Source organism: Canis aureus, chromosome 16 (genome assembly GCF_053574225.1).
Source record: "Canis aureus isolate CA01 chromosome 16, VMU_Caureus_v.1.0, whole genome shotgun sequence".
Classification (NCBI taxonomy): Eukaryota; Metazoa; Chordata; class Mammalia; order Carnivora; family Canidae; genus Canis; species Canis aureus.
Window position 1 is genome coordinate 8,843,846 of NC_135626.1, and position 18,214 is coordinate 8,862,059.

Consider the following 18,214-nt stretch of genomic DNA (forward strand, 5'->3'; position numbering starts at 1 on the left):
CAGTTTGTAGACATAGGTTGTTGTTTCTTTCTCTTCCCCTGGGTTAGAAGGCAGATTTGATGACGACAAATGGCAAGGAACTGGATACAGATCTTCCCAGGAAGGATCTCTCGATGGGCACTCAGGGGTTTCCCACACATGGCTGCCTGCAGCACTCATTGCCTGGCTTCTTACCCCTAATCTGACCCCCCTCTGGTTCTCTGCTGGCCCAAACCTTCAGCAGAATAATGGCCCTGTCCCATCACTCATGGTGGCCTTTGTAGTACATTCCACAGTCTCTCCCACACATCCGGAACTGACTGTTTAAGGTTTACCTTTCCCACCAGATGGAAAGCTCCATGAAGGGGAGGCCCAGTTCATCTTGTTCCTTCCGCCAGCCCCTGGCACACTGGCACACAGCGAGCTCTCCATGGCTACCTGCCTGCATGGAGACTCCTGGCAGCAGAGCAGAGCCTGAAGCTGGGGCTTAGGAATCCCACGGACCCCAATGCTCTGCTCTCTACCTCACTCTGCCCTCATCTCAAACAAGTTACTTTAGCCTTTCTATGCTTCGGTTTCCTCCTTTGTAATATAAAGGTAAAAGTGCCACCTTCTCCCTCCAGTCACATGGGAATTAAATGAGAATAGAGCATATACAGCACTTGGCAGAAAATAAGCAGTGAGCAATATCAGCTGTTCCTTGTATATGTACAAACACTGCCTTTTTCTCAAGAAACTTTTGCTTGAGTCCAGAGGAATAAAGCCCCAGCAAGTCAACCACAGACTGAAAACTGCTTGAAGAATAAGCATTAAAGGGAATGTTCTTTCTAGTGTCCTGATAACTTTTAAACACACGACAGCACTGTAGCTAGTAAGGAGAGTTCTTTTCCTTATTTTCAAAGGAAAGCAAACAGGAAGGAAGGAAAACTGTTGCTGATCCAGGAACAGGGCTTTGGATGGAAGTGAGATGGAACACCTAGATCTGGCTTCAAGAATGGGACGGAGACTGGGTACCTCTTCTGCCCCTCCACACCACCTTTCCACCCTCCTCCCTATGTGCTGTGCTTCTGGAGGCTGACTTACACATAGGCTACATCAACAAGCCTTCTAACCTCTGGCTTCCAGTTGGGTCTGGTCAATGGGGGACACTAGCTGGACGTGCAGAGGGTGGCTGTGACAACTCAGTACAGACAAATACCAAGGACCCCAACCTACCACAATGAAGGTCTGGTTCATCATCCTTCTAGCACAGGTATGAGCACCAGTGGGTAATGAGGACTAGGACTGGGTGGTGGCACAAGTTGGCTATGACTACCCACTTTAATTTTGTTTCTTGCTGCAGGGGGGTGGTAGTTGCTATGTTTCATGTTTACTGTTTCTCCAGCCCCTTGCTCTACCACCTTAAATAAAGAGCATGGGGTGGGAGTAAGACCAAAGAGACCTGTTCCCTTCCAGACCAACCCTCTCCTCCACAGTGTTCCCTGACCCGACTGGCAGAGCCATGTGGACCTCAACAACAGGCTCCTTTCTCTCTGGCTTCTGGATGGGTTTGGTGGAAGAGCGGCATGGACAGGCGATGTGGAAGGTTGAAGGTGAGGGCAGTGAAGGTATGTACTCTGCTGGCACAGTCACCAGGAACGGGATCTCTCATCACAACTCTAACTCTGGCTTCCTGAAACCACATCCTTGGGAGAAGGACTAGCCTGGGGACTGCATTACTCCCCGTGGTTTCCCTACACTCACCTGGCACCTTTGCTAATAGTCTTCTGTAAAGTCTCCTCAAACTGGAAATAGCCCCCTTGTTGGAGTGTCCTCCCAGGACATGAGAAGACTCTTCTCAAGTAAAATGTACATTAAAACCAGTCCTGTAGTTTCCCCACTAGAAGAAGAAATACAGCCAATTGAAAAATATTCAAATTAGGGACACCTTGGTGGCTTAGTGATTGAGTGTCTGCCTTTGGCTCAGGGAAAGATCCCAGGATCCAGGATCGAGTCCCACACTGGGCTCCTCACAGGGAGCCTGCTTCTCCCTCTGCCTATGTCTCTGCCTCTCTCTGTGTGTCTCTCATGAATAATAATAATTAAAAATTTCAAATTAATTGAGGGTAATACTGATTGGAAAAGTCTAAGGTGGTAACAAAACTTTACAGAGCCTCCGCTTATTACTTTTTCTTTTTAAAAAACTTTTAATATTTATTTGAGAAAGAGCAAGAGTGAGAGAGCATGAGCAAGGGGAGTGGCAGAGGGAGAGGCAGAAGTAGTAGCGGGCTCCCTGCTAAGCAGGGAGGCTCCATCCCAGGACCCTGGGATCATGACCTGAGCTGAAGGCAGAAGCTTAACCAACTGAGCCACCCAGGGGCCCTCTCCTTACTACTTAATTCAACATCATTCATTTAACAAATATTTCCTGGAGTATTTTAACTGTGGCTATGGGTAGTTTTGAAATGTATGGCAGAGAGAATAAAGGAATCACAATGGAAGGATTACCCCCCTGAGAAACAGCAATACCGGTCTCATCTTCTACTCTTCCCTTCATTCCCTCTTTCTTTGTAAAGGGATCAGTGCCTCTGAACTGCAAGCACAGAGCATTCCTTCTTGGACCACCAGAAATACCAGTTTGCTTTTCTCCCAGATTAACAGTTTCTACAATGTGACATGTATATTCACAAAGTGGTACATCAGGTGATGTTAGGTGGCATAGATGGACATTCATTTTCAATCTTAAAATATATGTATACAGAAAAATATATAACTAACGAATAAAACCTGTGATTCCATTTTCAGAATGAGGCTAAGTTATTTTTTTTTTTTCTTAAAGATTTTTTTTTTATTCATGAGAGACACAGAGACATAGGCAGAGGGAGAAGCAGCTCCATGGGGAGCCCAATGAGGGACTCGATCCCCGGATCCTGGGATCATAACCTGAGCCAAAGGTAGATGCTTAGCCACTAAGCCTCCCAGGTGTCCCAAGAATGAGGCTAAGTCTTAAAAATGAGTTTACTGAACGAAAAATGTTATGACCAAGGTTATGGCAAAAATCTTAAAGGTAGCCTGTAAATGATAGGAGTTGAGAAACCCCCTTCAAAGAAAGGCAGATAATTAACCAACTTGGTTCAAAAGATTTTGCTTATCTTTGTAAATTGTGTTCTTTTCCATTCTAAATAAATCTTCACTTTCATAGCTTCACAACACACAGAAAAGATCTTCATGCATACACCTGGAGATATTGAAGACAGAGAAACGGATAAGCATCCTAGGAGGTGCCAGGGTGTTTAGGTCAGCAATCCCATGAAGCAAGGGCTGAGGATGATCAATCACCATGGGAGCTGACTACATGAGAACGTGTTTCTGAGAATGTGCAATTTGAGCATGGGGGAAGAGGGTCTCTGTAATAGAAAATATAATGGCTTTTACATAGGCAGCAGCATGTATGGCCACTGGTCCCCAAATTCCTTCTGTCCTCTCCAAAAGGAGTAAAATATTGTGCCATGACACCTTTCTCCCAGTGGAGCCAAAGCTTGGATTCTACCTGAGATAGGTAAGTGATGCTTGCAGGCCCTGAACAAACTCTCAGAGAGCGCCCTCTATAGGTGTACAGTGGCTTTACCAAACTACAAATGACACTTCCTTAACTTCTCTAAACTGAGAAATCTTGTGGCTGTCTTTTCAAATCCTGTACAAACTCTTACACATTGCAAAACAGAGGAGAAACAAAGCCCATCTGTTTGACCTCCTACTCACCCACACCACCTCTGTTGCTCTAAGCTCTACCTACGAGCTCAGTCGCCATGGCACCCTATCTCAAGGAAACTTTCCTCTGCCAGGGAAAGGGGAAAACTTCAGTGGAAGAAGGCCCATCATTTATAAACAAGGAAGGTCACAAGAGTGATTTTAAAAATAAATAAAAGTTCAGAAGGATTTCTTCCAGAAGATACAACAAATCCTACATGGGTGTGCCCCTTAAAAGAGTCAACGATAGGCCTTTCTTAGTACTACCATAACAAGCAGATAGACAGTCAGTAACAGAAGATTTGAACAATGCTCTCAACTAACTTGACCTGAACGACATATATATTCTACAACCTCAAACAGTAGAATATACACACTTTTCAAGGGCAAAGAGCACATTCACTCAGGTAGACCACAAAGTGGGTCTTAAAACAAGCCTAAAAAATCATGCAGAATGCGCTGTTCCCTGACCACAGCTGAAGTTAAAAATCAGTAACAAAAATATATCAGGAAAGTCTCCCACATATTTAGAAATTGAACAACATATTTCCTAACAACTCATGAAACAAAGAATGAATCACAAAGAAAATTAGAAAATATCTTGAGCTGAATGATAATAAAAATATATGAAAATGTGTAGAATGCTGCCAAATCCATGCTTGGAGGAAAGCTTACACAAAAAAGGAAAAATGAATAAAAGATCAAAGATCTACACTTCCATTTTAAGAAGTTAGAAAAAGAAAAGCAAATTAAATCCAAAGTAAGGAGAAGAAAGGCAATAATACATGTAAATAAATGAAATAGAAGACAAAAAGTAGAGAAAAATCATTGAGATCAAAAGCAGGTAGTTGAAAGAAAATTAGTAAAACTGAGAAATCCCTAGCTAGACTGATCAAGGAAAAAAAAGAGAAAAGAAAAAAAGAAATAGAGGGAGAAAAGTCACAATTTACCAATATTAGGATTAAAAGAGGAGATACAAGTGCTGTGTTGTCGTTCCCCCTGCTCAAAATAAAGCTGTTTCTTAACTATACCTGTCTGCTATACCCCTGTAGCAGCCAGGGACGCTTGGTCTCATACATGTCAGTAAAAGTAAAATTAAAAGAGGAGATACCACTCAGATTCCAGAGACATTAGAAAGATAGCAAGGGGATATTATGAACAACATCAAGCCAATGCAATCAATGGCTCTGATGACACAACAATCCCTGAGATATAAATCAGACAACTGATTAAGAAGTAAAAACCTAAGGAGTCCCTATATCTACTTCTTAAAGATTGAATTTGTTATCAAAAACTTTCTCAATAAAGAAAGTTCCAGGCCCACATGGATTCACTGGTTAATTCTATAAAAAAATTTAGGGAAGCAATAACATGAATCTTAGAGACTTTCACAAAAGGAGAAACATTTCTCAATTCATTTAAAGGGGCCAGTATCCTCTCTGATCCTGAAACAAGACAAAGCCACTACAAATAATACATTCCTCATAAACAAAGACACAAAAGTCCTTAACAAAATATTAAGAAATACATAGAAAAGATAACATACCATGACCAAATGTATTCCAGAAAAGCATCCTTGGATTAACATTCCAAATCAATCCACGTTGTAGTGTATACGTACAATGAAATATTATTTGGCACAATGTAAATTATACCTCAATAAAGTTGATTTTTAAAGATTTTTATTTATTTATTTTTAGAGAGCGTGCAAGCATGAGCATGGGAGGTATGGGGGATGGGGGGGTAGAGGGCGAGGGAGAGAGAAACCCAAACAGACTCTGAGCTGAGTGGCGCTTGGTCTCATGACCCTGAGATTAGACCTGAGCGAAAACCAAGTCTGATGCTTAACAGACTGTATCACCCAGCTGCACTTCAATAAAGCTGATTTTTAAAAAACATTTAGAATATGTATTGAATTCTCTGCACCAATCTCAAATATTAATGGACGGGAGTCAAATGAAGTGGTTTTCGGTAAGTCTTGGGAGATAGGCAAGAGACTGGATCCCATGGGGACTCAGTCTGCTTGGTCCTGTGGCTGCATCTGTGCCAGGGAGTCATGAGTGGCATCGTAGTTCCAATGGATGTGAGAGCTAGCACCTTGGAAGTTCCAGTCCCAAAGGCTCAGGTACAATGTTGGATTTTATCGTCACTTCTGTCTTCTCCTTGGAACCTGGGCCTGATCTTTATAGTTGGTGAAAATGGACATGAATCCATCCTGAGGAGATGCAGCCCCCACATGCCAAGCACACCCCACAGCAGTCGACTTTCAGCAGGGCGACCTCACACAGCGAAGCCCTTCTGGCCTCCATATTTGCCCATCTGGACTATTAAGCATTTCACATGCTTTTGAATATAGAAAATATTTTGGGTATATTTAGATCTGTACATCACTACCAAAAATAAGATATTTCCCTCAAAACACTTTTTGGATAGAAAATATTTTCTTTTCCTGTTGAAAGGGAACAATGAATAAACTAGGAAGGCAGTAGTTGTAGTTCAGATCATGAGATCTGGAGCCCCAGTGGATGGGTTCAAGGCCTGGCTCCACTAAGTGAGGCAAATTACTGGGCTTCAACCCTCATCTTTCAAGGATAATAAGAGAACCTTTCAGGGGGTGGTTGTGCTGACTACAGGAGATGATGCATGCGAATAATTAGCACATCTCCTAGTACCTCTTTCACACAGGCAGTAATGCTAGGTTTTATAATGACGACAGTAAGGGAGTATATCAAACTCTCACCCAGAATCCAAGAAACGGGGTCCTTTGGCCATTGTATCCCCCATCACTTGTCCTTAACCCATGGTATGTAGGGCAGGGGGTGTGAAAAGACCAGGGCTCTTCCCTGGCTCTACTACTCACTTGTGGACCACAGCAGGCAGCTCTTCCAGCCTGTCTGGCTTTAGTTTTCTCTTCTTTGGAAGAGGAAGGTCTCTGATGGTCCTTCTAGCTCTACTCAATTCAATATACATTTCCTCAGAGTGTACTATGTGCACAAAGAAACAATTACACAGTTCTAAAGACTCTCCATCTTTGAATGGTACATATGGTAATTATTCTAGAAAAATCGATCAGAACACCATATTCCTTAACCTTTGTGAATAACTGGAATCTACTGTACCTGACAGATTTTAGTAAAACCCATCAGCATTTAATATTTTTTGTTCTTTTTTTTTTTTTTGAGAGAGAGAGAGAACAAGTATGAGTGGGGGGGGGGGGCGGGCCAAGGGAGAGGGAGAGAGAGTATCCCAAGCAGGCTCCATGCCCAGTGTGGAGCCCGATGTGGAGCTCAATCCCATGATCCTGAGATCTGAGATCATGACATGAATTGAAACCAACAGCCAGATGTTCAACCGAGTCACCCAGGCACCCTCACCCCCATCGGCATTTTAATAGCAGGCTATTCCAAGAACGGTTCTGCATAAAACACATTGCCTTTGTCACTGTCGGGGGGGGGGGGGGCATTTATTAGCAATTTCTGAAGAAACCTATGACCAGAAAAGACCACTGCAACTAACTCTTAGGACTAGAGAGGAGTATCTTAACGAGAGCCCCAGGAAACAATAATTTTGTAATCAAGGAAATTTACAGGAAGGATTCTGCCCACTACAGATCACAAATGAATGTTGACTGTGGCTGAGTAGGCTGCTCTAACGTGGTCGAGTAGGATGTTCAGAGAACATGTGTAATTAAAGGGCACGTTTCGAATATGCCTTTCACTTGAGGATCTCAGAATAAAATAGATAAAAACAATTATTTATTTAAATGTTAACAGCTTTAGAAATACAAGGAGTACAAGCAGGAGTGTAAGCATCCAGGTCCTTAAGTTCTTATATTTCAGACACCCACTCTTGTAAACAGATCTGCCACTAGAACAGACTCAGACAGACTCAGTTGTGTCGTATCAATCACTCCATTTAATCCTTCAAATATCACCATATGCACCCATAAAGGTGTAACTTGAGCTCTGATCTGTGAAGGGGTGGGTGGGTAGGTGCGCACGTGTGTATGTGTGTATGCTTGTAAAAGGGCACACAAACACAATATTTCAGTGGGCAGAACATATTATTTAAGAGTTAGGGACACAGCTCATAATGATAAAACAATGTCACTTTCTCTTACTCAGATCCCACAGTTGTCCTCGACAAGGAGGACTACAGTGAATCACCCTGTGAATGAGTCAACAACACAACGGTGTTAAAATCAACTGCTTAGAATTGTGTTAGTATGGAGGATTATGTGAAAAAGGACACAAAATCATTCCATTTGGGTAAAAACAAGTGCAGTACCAATGTGAGTAATAATAAAAGGATGACAAATCAGAGAGCATGCATGGAAGATGAACACACCAGTAATCCTTTTTTGGAAACAAAGAGTATACAGATGTAACAAGGGGAGAGGGTTTGTGTTTAGCAGAGATGAGAGAGATGAATCAGTTACTCCTAAAAATGCAAATGAAAGTTGCTAGTACAGATAGATCAATTATTCTTGGTCAATGAGAATAATAAGAGAGAGTTCCTGCAGGGAACACTGAGGTTAAATATTAGGCAAAAGTCTCCAAGTGGAAGGATTGATAGCAGAGTACAGACACTACCAGGAGAGGCAAGGAAATGACCGCCTGTAGAGGTATCTGGGGTTAAAACTTGACACTTGCCTAATTAGGAGTGGAGTTATTCCTGCCACAGTTGAGAAGAATGAAAGAAATGTGCCATTAGAGAGGTCTGTTTGGATCTAAACGAGAATGAAAACAAGGAGGTTAAACTCCTGCCTTGCAGCATCCTTAACCCTCTGGTATAAGTGAGGGGTTTTGCCCACTGGGCACAACTCTTGACATTTAAACCCATCACATGTCCATTACAATGGCCTCACATATGCCACAACTAGCAAGAAATCAACACAATGGTGACTCCTTTCAGAATAAAGAAAGGCAAGCTGTCTGGAAGGTGGCTCTCAGTAATGCACATCACAACCACTGAAAAGTATTTCTTCCCTGACTGAAATGCTCTCTGACATTTTTCAGCTTTAATTCAAAGGTTTCTTTCTTTGTTGAGTTCAAAACAATAGCATATTATTTGTTGTTAAACAATGTAAAGCATTTAAGCTTGATTAGCATGACTCCAAAACTTTTCATCATTTTCATGAAGGTTCCAAGGGCCTGCTGACAGCTCTGGGAAATAGCACTTTTCCTAGATATCCACTGTAAATAATGATCGACCACTGGCCTCTGCATTCCAAGGCGTAATGAAGGCAGCAGGGTGTGTGGCTGAACTTTTGCCTTCAATAACTAGCTAAGGAGTCTGGGGGAATTCAGCTTTCTGCCTCCCTTTCACACCCAAATCAGCAGGGTCCGTTCATGGCCACAGGGACAGTACTTCCCTAAGGCTCTCTGCAGATGACGTCTAGCACCACTCCATGAGGATGAAGGGACTTTAGAGAATCAATTTATGCTTGGAAATATATTCCACAAATTGACAGATTTGATTATTATAATAATAGCCCCCAAAGGAATCACAATTCTGGAGCTGGGCAGCAACTGAGAGGCATACAGGCATACAGTCCAAATTCTTTATTCTGTGGAGAGTGAAACGAGGCACCCAAGGGCTGGGAACTTGTTTAAAGCCTTCTGGCTGGCTGTAGGCAAGGCTGGAATGAGAACTCAAACCTTCTGAATCTGTCCTAGATACAGACCTTTCAAATGTGGCTACTAATAAAGATTATGAACCAATAAACCTTTCCAAAAAACAGATTTAAGAGCCTCTTTTAGCCACATGTATAAAAAGTTTTCAGTGTATGTTCCCATTGTTTTTTTTTTTTTTTACAATATTCATATCTACGCTAGCTTTTCCAATAGTAAATTCTAGTCACAGTTTAAGTGTAATTGAAATTATGCCACAAGGTTTTAGGAAATCTTCTTGATCTATTTTCAAGCACAGATTTAGGAGAAATAATGAGTTTGTATTTAAATGTACGCTTGGATGTACTCAAATCAGCCTATGCCAGGAGCTACCCCATGCTCAATTAATAGCTGCTTTGGTATTTTCTGAAAAACTTTTAGAATAAAATAATGATCCAGCCTTTGTAAAGCTTCTCAGCCTTCCTTCCTTCAGAGAAGAGGAAAAGCTGGACGATATACACAGGAAGACAGTTTCATCTCATGTGGATTTCAAGTAACTGGCTAATGATTTTCATTCCGCAGATGTGATGACATTTCAGCATTGATTCAAGCACACTTGATTCATCTATTTTGGTTTGTGAGAAAGTTTCCAATCCAAAAATAAAACTTTAAAAAACCGAACATATATTTCTAAAACCTGTGCTACAATGGCCAGTAAAATATTGGAGCATAATGTTCAACTAAACCATTTTCAAGCCGTACATCACTTTCTGTTTGGGTCCTACCCAACTGTTTCAAAGTTCATTTTTACGGTGTTCAGGGATAATAGCAACCGTATCATTCACAGAAGCCATGTCCAGTCAATTTCTACAGAGGGTAAATGGAATTTTTCCAAATAGATTAAGTTTTAGTGTAGAGAACAAAGACCCCCTGAGGTTAGCATTTCTAAAACAAAATGGTCAGAAATTAAGTTTAGATAATTTCAAGGGATATTTTTCAAGTGTGACTGGATCCAAACTGGAGGCCCACCATCTTAAACATGAGCTTTTTAAAAACCTCCAGAAGTAGCAAGCAGGGGGGAAAAAAACGGCAACAATCAAGAGTCCCCTGTCATGGCAAAAGTATTTCTAATACCAATAGCTGTAAGGTGCAAGACTCAACTCCCCATACAAGCTGCCCTCATTTGCTCACCGCTACTGGAGGAAGCGCTTTCTCATTAGCAAAGATTTCCTGGTACCTTACAGCCTACCTCTTTGGATGCCTAAACTTAATGTTATCTGTTTTTATGAATATCTTTTAAAAACAAAGATCTACTTATTCCTAACAAGAAAACAATTTAACTTTTCATTAATGTTAGGAGTACCAATTGAAGGCTTGTGCTTTATATTTATAGTTTTCTTTTTTCTGTTTCTTTTCCTGTTACATAAGCATTGGCTCCTTGCTGTTGTTACTATGTGTGCTGTCTATTTTCCAAATGCGTTACCCTGACAACCTGAAGAAAAGACCTGCTCTGCAAGAGGGTCTTTCACAGCAACGCCAGTTAGGCCTACTCTCATATTTCTTGGCTCTGGACTATGTTCCATTCCGTGACAGGGTCAAACACGAGCAGGGACCATGTGAGGTGCCAACTGCCTGTCTGGTGTGAGCTCTTGTGGTCTGACTGTGAGGTTGTGGAGTGGGCAGCAGAGGTGCCAAATGGCTGCAAACCTTGGGCTCTGGTGAACTTAGGCAAACAATCATTACAGGTGCACCTAGCTCAGGAGGTTGTGAGGATTCAATAAGGTATCAAATACTTCAAATAGGCCTGAGGCCAACTAATCATTCAACAAATCACAGCTGTCAGTGGTGCCAGTGGTGGCTGTGATGGTGCTGATGGTAGCAGAGGGAGTGGTGTGAAGCGGCCTCTAGGCTCATCTGCACCTTGATTAATGTCTTCAAGGTCAGTATGGTCAATGAAAACTTCATCTACAGGGGCAAATCACTGTGGTCACATATCAGGCCCACAAATACAAAACCATGGGAGTTTGTAATGACATAAGAAAGAGCAAGACGAAGGGATTGTGGTGGTGGTGGGGGGGGGGGGGTTGCCATCATGTTATTGGTACCTAATTCCCACCCCAAACTCTCTTATTTAAACCTTGAACCAAGGACGTACAATTCTTATAAGACGGTGGTCTGTTTTAGAAAGTGGAAAGCAGAATATTTAAGCACAAGGGATCAAACTGGTCTGCTTTGATGGAGTCCTTTCCTATACAAGGACATATTAACCATATTTCAAGCTTTCCCATGGCACTATGCTAATGCATGTTCAATGTTACATCTGAAATCCTGCAACCCTTCCAGCAATTCTATACTCACTTCTTTTAAACTCACTGTATTTACATGCATGCACCTTTCCCAATGAAGGTTTTTTTAAAAAGTGAAAGTATATAAACTTACATCATGTATATGATGAGTTGTTTATCTGGATCTCTATCATTTGCAGGTATTTTCAACTTCAGTAAAAAGGTTTTGGAAGGTGAAAAAGTTGAGATCCCTTAATCTTTTCTTTTGAAAATAAATTATTCATGAAGCTGTCTCCCTCATTCCCAAATGGTTAGGTTTAAACAATTGCTTAAAGTGCTGTTTTTAACTGAAGAACACATTATTCATAAAGCCTACAGCCCAGGAAACACTTACTTGCTAACTGGTCATTTTCATCTGATCAATGACTTAGCAGTGTTGAAACATACCACAGTGGAATGTGCTTCCAGCACCGGGCCAGTAGCATTAAGTGCCTGCCTTTCATAAACAAAGCGAGTTGGTTAACAGTCATTTTATGGTCCACATATTACCCTGAAAATCTATTACAGCGTGGCTTGGTCAACCCTATCTGAAATGATTTGGGGGAACTAAGCAGAGTGGGAACCTTCCTGTAACAGGTTAATGGATCAATTTATTTATTTCAGATTTGTCCTTTTCAAGTTGAAAACCACTAAAGACTTTCCAAGAAATCAGCTCAATAACCATGAGGTGAGGTAGCCATGTTGGATCCGTTGATCTCGGCCCTTCTCTGTCCTTTATGGTTCCTAGGTCGGTGCTGCTGGTGGCTTCCTGCCGGCACAGGGGCAGAGTCAGCCAAGATGCAGAGCTTGGATTTATCTCCAGGGAGTCTCCATGTCGAGGAGACTCTCACGACACCTTAGGTTCAAAGGCATCACTGGGCTTCACTCCTTTAATACAATCCTAAAGTTAAGAAACAGTTCAAATAACAACAACAAAAAAATAGGATTCCATTTAAACAACAAAGCCTAGTCCACTCCCATTTGTCAATAGACACTATCTCAAATTTCTCATAAAAATATGCCACTAATTTTAGCCCTCCTTCCCACCCCCTCCAGAGAATTCACTTTTTAATATTTTTCAAACATTAAAATTCCAGTAATGGTAATCAACCATCAGCAAGACAGCAGGTGACAATCACAGATTCACAGTAACCATGGGTATCTAGAGAGGCCATACACTTTCAAATATGGCTCTGACCCCTGAGATGAAGAGTGCATTCCTGCTAATAATGGTCCCTAACTCGAGATTTCAACACCCAGCAGAAGAGGTTTTATTTTTGCTGGTTTTGGGTCACACGCACCAGGTTAAACACTCATTGTTGTCCCTTACAGAAAGAACAAGCTTAAAATTTCTTAGGATTCTTTTTGCTCTTTTAGCATAGGTCTAATGATAGGTTCAAAGTATGAACTTTGGGGTCTGTGAGTCACCACATTGCTATTGGGCATCATGACACAGCAGGTAAGTACTTGACTCTGGACCCTGACTGCCCAGGTTCCGGTGTTTGCTCTGAAACTAACTAGCTATCCAACGTTGGCCAAGTCACTTCCCCTCTCTGTGCCTCAACCTCATCCTTTGTAAAAGATGCATAATATGGCAGTCCCCCATTATCTGCGGTTTCAATCACCCCTGGTTAACTATGGTCCGGGCACAGATGACCCTTCCCCTGGTGCATCAACAGAAGGCCAGCAGTAGTGAACATTATGTCACCATGTCACTCCTCTCACTTCATCCCATCACATAGGCATTTTATGATCTCACATCCTCACAAGGAGGGTGAGTACAGTATGGTATTTTGAGGGAAATCACATTCACGTAACTTTATTACAATATGTTGTTATAACAGTTCTATATATTACTATTAGTTTACTGTTGTTGTGGTGCCTAACTTAGAAATTAAACTCTATCACAGGTAAATACATACAGGCATCCCCTGAAGGGGGTCTTAGGACTTATTCCCAACAGATGAGGGGGGAGAAGACCGTAGTACTGACCTCACAGGGATACATAAGGTCTAAGTGGGTTAATAAATGCAGAGTACTTAGGATAGAACACAGCACCTAGTAAGAACTATCCATCTGCACGCTCACTGGAAGTATTTTTCATGAGCTGTTGTGGCACAGTTCGCTGATCTGAGTTTCCTCCTCCATAAAACAGGAATAGTAATATTTTTCTCACAATGTGGCAAAGTAACAATGTATGTGACGTGCCTGGCACAGGGCCCCATACATATGTGCCCTACATGGTATGTAATCATCATGATTCTATCAGTAATGGAATGATTTCTCATACTGTTCTTTACTCTGTGCAAGAATTTTTGTGCGTGAACAAACAATGTGCCACAAGCTTATTCAAAATGCAACCCGGGGCCATTCCAATTTGTGAGTGTGTTAATTCAGAAGTATCAGAAATACATAGTACTATTTTCAGAACTGTACTTCACCAAGAAATCTCCCTTAAGTGTGTCCCCCATGACACCGCCACTGTGAATCAACAAAAATGCTCAATGGCTACTTGCAAATGGATAACTGTAAAATTAAAATCAAGTATATGATTTAAGGTATGACTTCTGCTTCTGTATTTCAGGTTGCCTTTATGGCAGAGACTCCAACTCAGAAAACATACTTGTACTTGGGGGTTAGAGTCTGTCTTAAGTTAATAGATACTGATGCTTATAAGAATTCTAGTATTCAGAGCTGATGGAAGGAAACATAGTGGCATTAAGCAGAAGATCCACAGTTGCATAACTGTGAAGGGGCAAGGTGGGGCAAGCATCTTGCTTTGTTTCTGGCTCCAAGTCCATCTTTCCTCCAACCATATTATGGAGCTGCAGTGGAAATGCTCTACTTGTGAACCTAGAGTTTACATTGTCTCAGGTAACAGTTACTCTTCTGTCTTCAACCATAGCATATGTATATGTATATGTGTACACATAAACACAATGGAGAGACTCTGTAGCAGAAAGGCCTAGACTAAGACATCAGTGCTCTTTGCTGGGACAGGTAAGCCTGACTTTAATTTTTTTTTTTAAGATTTTATTTATTCAGGGAGAGAGAGAGAGAGAGAGAGAAAGAGAGAGAGAGGCAGAGACACAGGCAGAGGGAGAAGCAGGCATCATACAGAGAGCCTGACGTGGGACTCAATCCAGGGTCTCCAGGATCACGCCCTGGGCTGCAGGCAGCGCTAAACCGCTGCGCCAACAGGGCTGCCCTGACTTTAAACTTTTTTTGATATTTAATTCAGTGCATACTTAATTACTATTCTAGTATTTTTTTTTTTCTTTTAAAGTAGGCTCCACAGCCAGCATGGACCTCAACACAGGACTTGAATTCACGACCCTGAAATCAAGACCTGAACTGAGATCAAGATTCAGAAGCTTAACCAACTGAGCCACCCAGGTGCCCTTCTAATATCTTAAATGAAATTAATTCTTCTTTTTTTTTTTTTTTTTTTTTGAGAGAGTGTATGTGCATGTGCGCATGTGAGAAAGGGGGCAGGAAGAGGAAGAGGGACACAGAATTTTAAGCAGGCTCCTCGCCTAACACAGAACTTGCCATGAGGTTCAATCCCATGACCCAAGCCAAAATCTAGAGTTGGGCACTTGAAGGACTGAGCCACCCAGGCACCCCTCTTTTTTGCTTTTTTTTTTTAAGTTTATGTGCCTTCAAAACATTTTAGAGAAAGACTTTTATTTTTCAAGGTAGTATTAATCATGGTAAAAAGGGTTAGAGTTTTTAGGAAAAGTTTTATAATTTCTGAGTTGGCCAGGGAGAGACAGGGCCTTTTGTAGGTAACCTCTCATCTACTGTTACAGGGCCACCACTATTCTAGCCTAGTGGGGATTCAGGAGTGAATGTGATGTCACTGACAAGTTCCCATTCAGGTGGCAATGCATATCAGGTACACAGCTCAAGGTGGGGCAAGAAGGCAGCAGGTGGGAGTGGCTACTTCAAGGGTGGCCAGGGAGGCCTCTGAGGAAGTGATGAATTTGATGAGCCAGCATAATTTTAGAATATCTCTAAAGCTCTTCCTGGAAATCAGATAGAACTAGAAGAGTGAGAGATGGATGAATCTTCAGTAAAACTTGATTTTAAAAATTTTCCACAAACCACAAAATACAAATGGGTAGGATTGCCAGGGTCAGCAGCTGTGAGGCTGGGTAGTGTGATGGGAAAAGGGACAACTGATTTCCCCATGGGCCACAAAGCCTTCAAGCCACCAGGGAATACCCTCCTTCGAAAAGAGAGGCCCCACATGAGTGGGAGCCCTGCCGTGGGTATGGGAACAGCTGGGTCACTGAGTATATTCTCTCAGGGTCTGAGTATAGATAACGACACACATCTGAGGCAGGGCTCACCGAGGACTATAGGAGGGTCAGCCAGGGCTGCCTGGGCTGTTGAACTGTCCAACAGCCCTTCACTCAGAAAGGCAGATCCTCCTCCTGAGGGCATGTACTAGGAGGAGCAGTCATATGGAACAGAGTAGGAAGCCCCAAAAGGCAGGAGAGTAGGTTGTTCAGAGCAAGTACAGAGTAGCAAACACAGCACCTAAAGGATGGGCACCCAGCACACTTACTGCCCAGGAGGCAGGGAATTCTGAGAAGCAGACCAGTGCATATGTCTTTTGTGAGCTGGGAAGGCCACTCTAGCCATGATGCTCAGTCCATGGACCCACCCTCCACAGAATAGGGTAGCCCATCCATCACACAGGGACACAACAGAAATTATCCTGCCCTTCTTGATAGTATAAGAAAAAAAGATAGTGAACAGGCAGGCCACACCATGAAAGAGTGACTGCAAGCAGATAAAAACTGTAACCAATTATTTCAAACTAAGCTAAAGGAAGTCATGAAAACTAACTGATTTGAAAACCAGCACAAGTGAGAAACCAGAAGTTCTCAGAAGTAAGATGGCCAGATAACAGGAGCATATGAAAAAGAACTAAGAAAACTCAGTGAAGTATGAGGGGAAAGAAAGGTTTGGAAATGAAGACCCAATGAAAAAAAAAAAAACATAAGAGCAAAGAGACACCCCACAAAGCACAGAAGAGAAGTGGAGGAGAGGGGGAGACAAAAGAAGGATATAAAATTTGGATGTATCATGCGGAGTCTGTTCGGAGAAAAAAATTCACCAACTGGGAAAGGACATTTTCGAGATAATTGAGGAGCCGTGACTATAGATCAAGTAGATAATACAAGGAAATTATTGTTAATTTCGTAACGTGTGGTACTGCCATTGTGACTGTAAAAGTGAATGCCCTTATGCTGAGGAAACAAGTATTCAGAAATAAAATGACATGATGCCAGAGATTTGCTTTAAAATATAGCAATGGGGCATGCGGCTGGCTCAGTCAGTAGAGTATGCAACTCTTGATCTTGGGGTCATGATTCAAATCCCACATAGGGTGGATAGATTACCTAAAAATAAAATAAAAATATATATATTACAGCAGCAACAATTAAAAAAAAATAAAGAAAAAAGGATACAGGGGATTCCTGGGTGACTTAGCAGTTTAGCGCTTGCCTTCGGACCAGGGTGTGAAACTGGCATCCCGGGATCGAGTCTTGCATCGGGCTCCCTGCATGGAGCCTACTTTTCTCTGTGTGTGTGTGTGTCTCATGAATAAATAAATAAAATCTTAAAAAAAAGAAAAAGGGATACAGAAAACATATCCAAATGATAATGATTTAGAATGCAGGAAACTCTCTCTCTCTCTCTCTTTTTTTTTTTTTTTTACGATTCTCTTAACGCATGTTAACTTGAAAGAAGGGAAGGGGTGCTATGTGGGGATCAGGGGAGAGCACAGCAGGGAGAAGATACAGATAGTGCTGGGGCATGAGGGGGAACAAACATGGAGACTTCCAGAAGAGGGGAGAGCCTGTGGCTAGAACAGGGCGGTAGGGAGTGGATGGTGAGGAAGCTGGAGGGGCCAGATTATGTAGACCTTTGGGGACCACTAGGAGGAGTCTGGAATATTTTCAGAGTGTGATGGAAAGCTGCTTGAGGGTTTAACCATTAGAGATAGAACTGCTTTGATGCTGTGAAAGACTGCTCTGGCTGCTGTGTGTAGGGGCAAGAATCAAAGCAGGGAGACTAGTATGAGGGGTTTGTAGGACTCCTGGTGTGAGACAAGGCCACATGAGTGATGACAGAGAGAAGGGTAGGGTTGGAGATACTGCTCATGGACTAGATTGGCAGGAAGGGAGGCCAAGAGAAGAAAAGAGACATTGACTGTTGGATGCTGGTCTTGTCATCATTATCTGTGGGATCATAACTTTTCCCCCAGAAACGAGAAGAAAATTTCTTACCATCTATGGTTATCTCTAAAAAGGTGCTCTGTGCAAAGGAGCCTGTATCTCTAAAAGGAATTTTTGAAAGCAATGTCAGATTTAAATCACCATTGGAAGTCTGATTTACATGTACCCTGGCTGAGTCCACTCCCGACACAGATAATAAAGCCGTAAATGTGCAGACTTTGCTGGTAAGTCACAGAAGAGATTTTACTGCGAGGCCTACTAAACTCCTTCACCCAAAAAAAAAAAAAAATTCCATGTTAGCAACTGCTGTCTCCCT

The 18,214-nt window shown here is 42.1% G+C and overlaps 1 protein-coding gene and 1 non-coding gene across 7 annotated transcripts in view; one reads left to right on the top strand and one right to left on the bottom strand.

Annotated features, from left to right (window-relative positions):
* Positions 1–18,214, bottom strand: part of MED27 (mediator complex subunit 27) — a 200,003-nt gene that overhangs the window by 78,899 nt on the left and 102,890 nt on the right. The window lies entirely within an intron of this gene.
* LOC144287307 (small nucleolar RNA SNORA63) lies at positions 4,662–4,787 on the top strand. Its single transcript, XR_013355141.1, has one exon. It is a non-coding gene; the product is annotated as a small nucleolar RNA SNORA63 (small nucleolar RNA).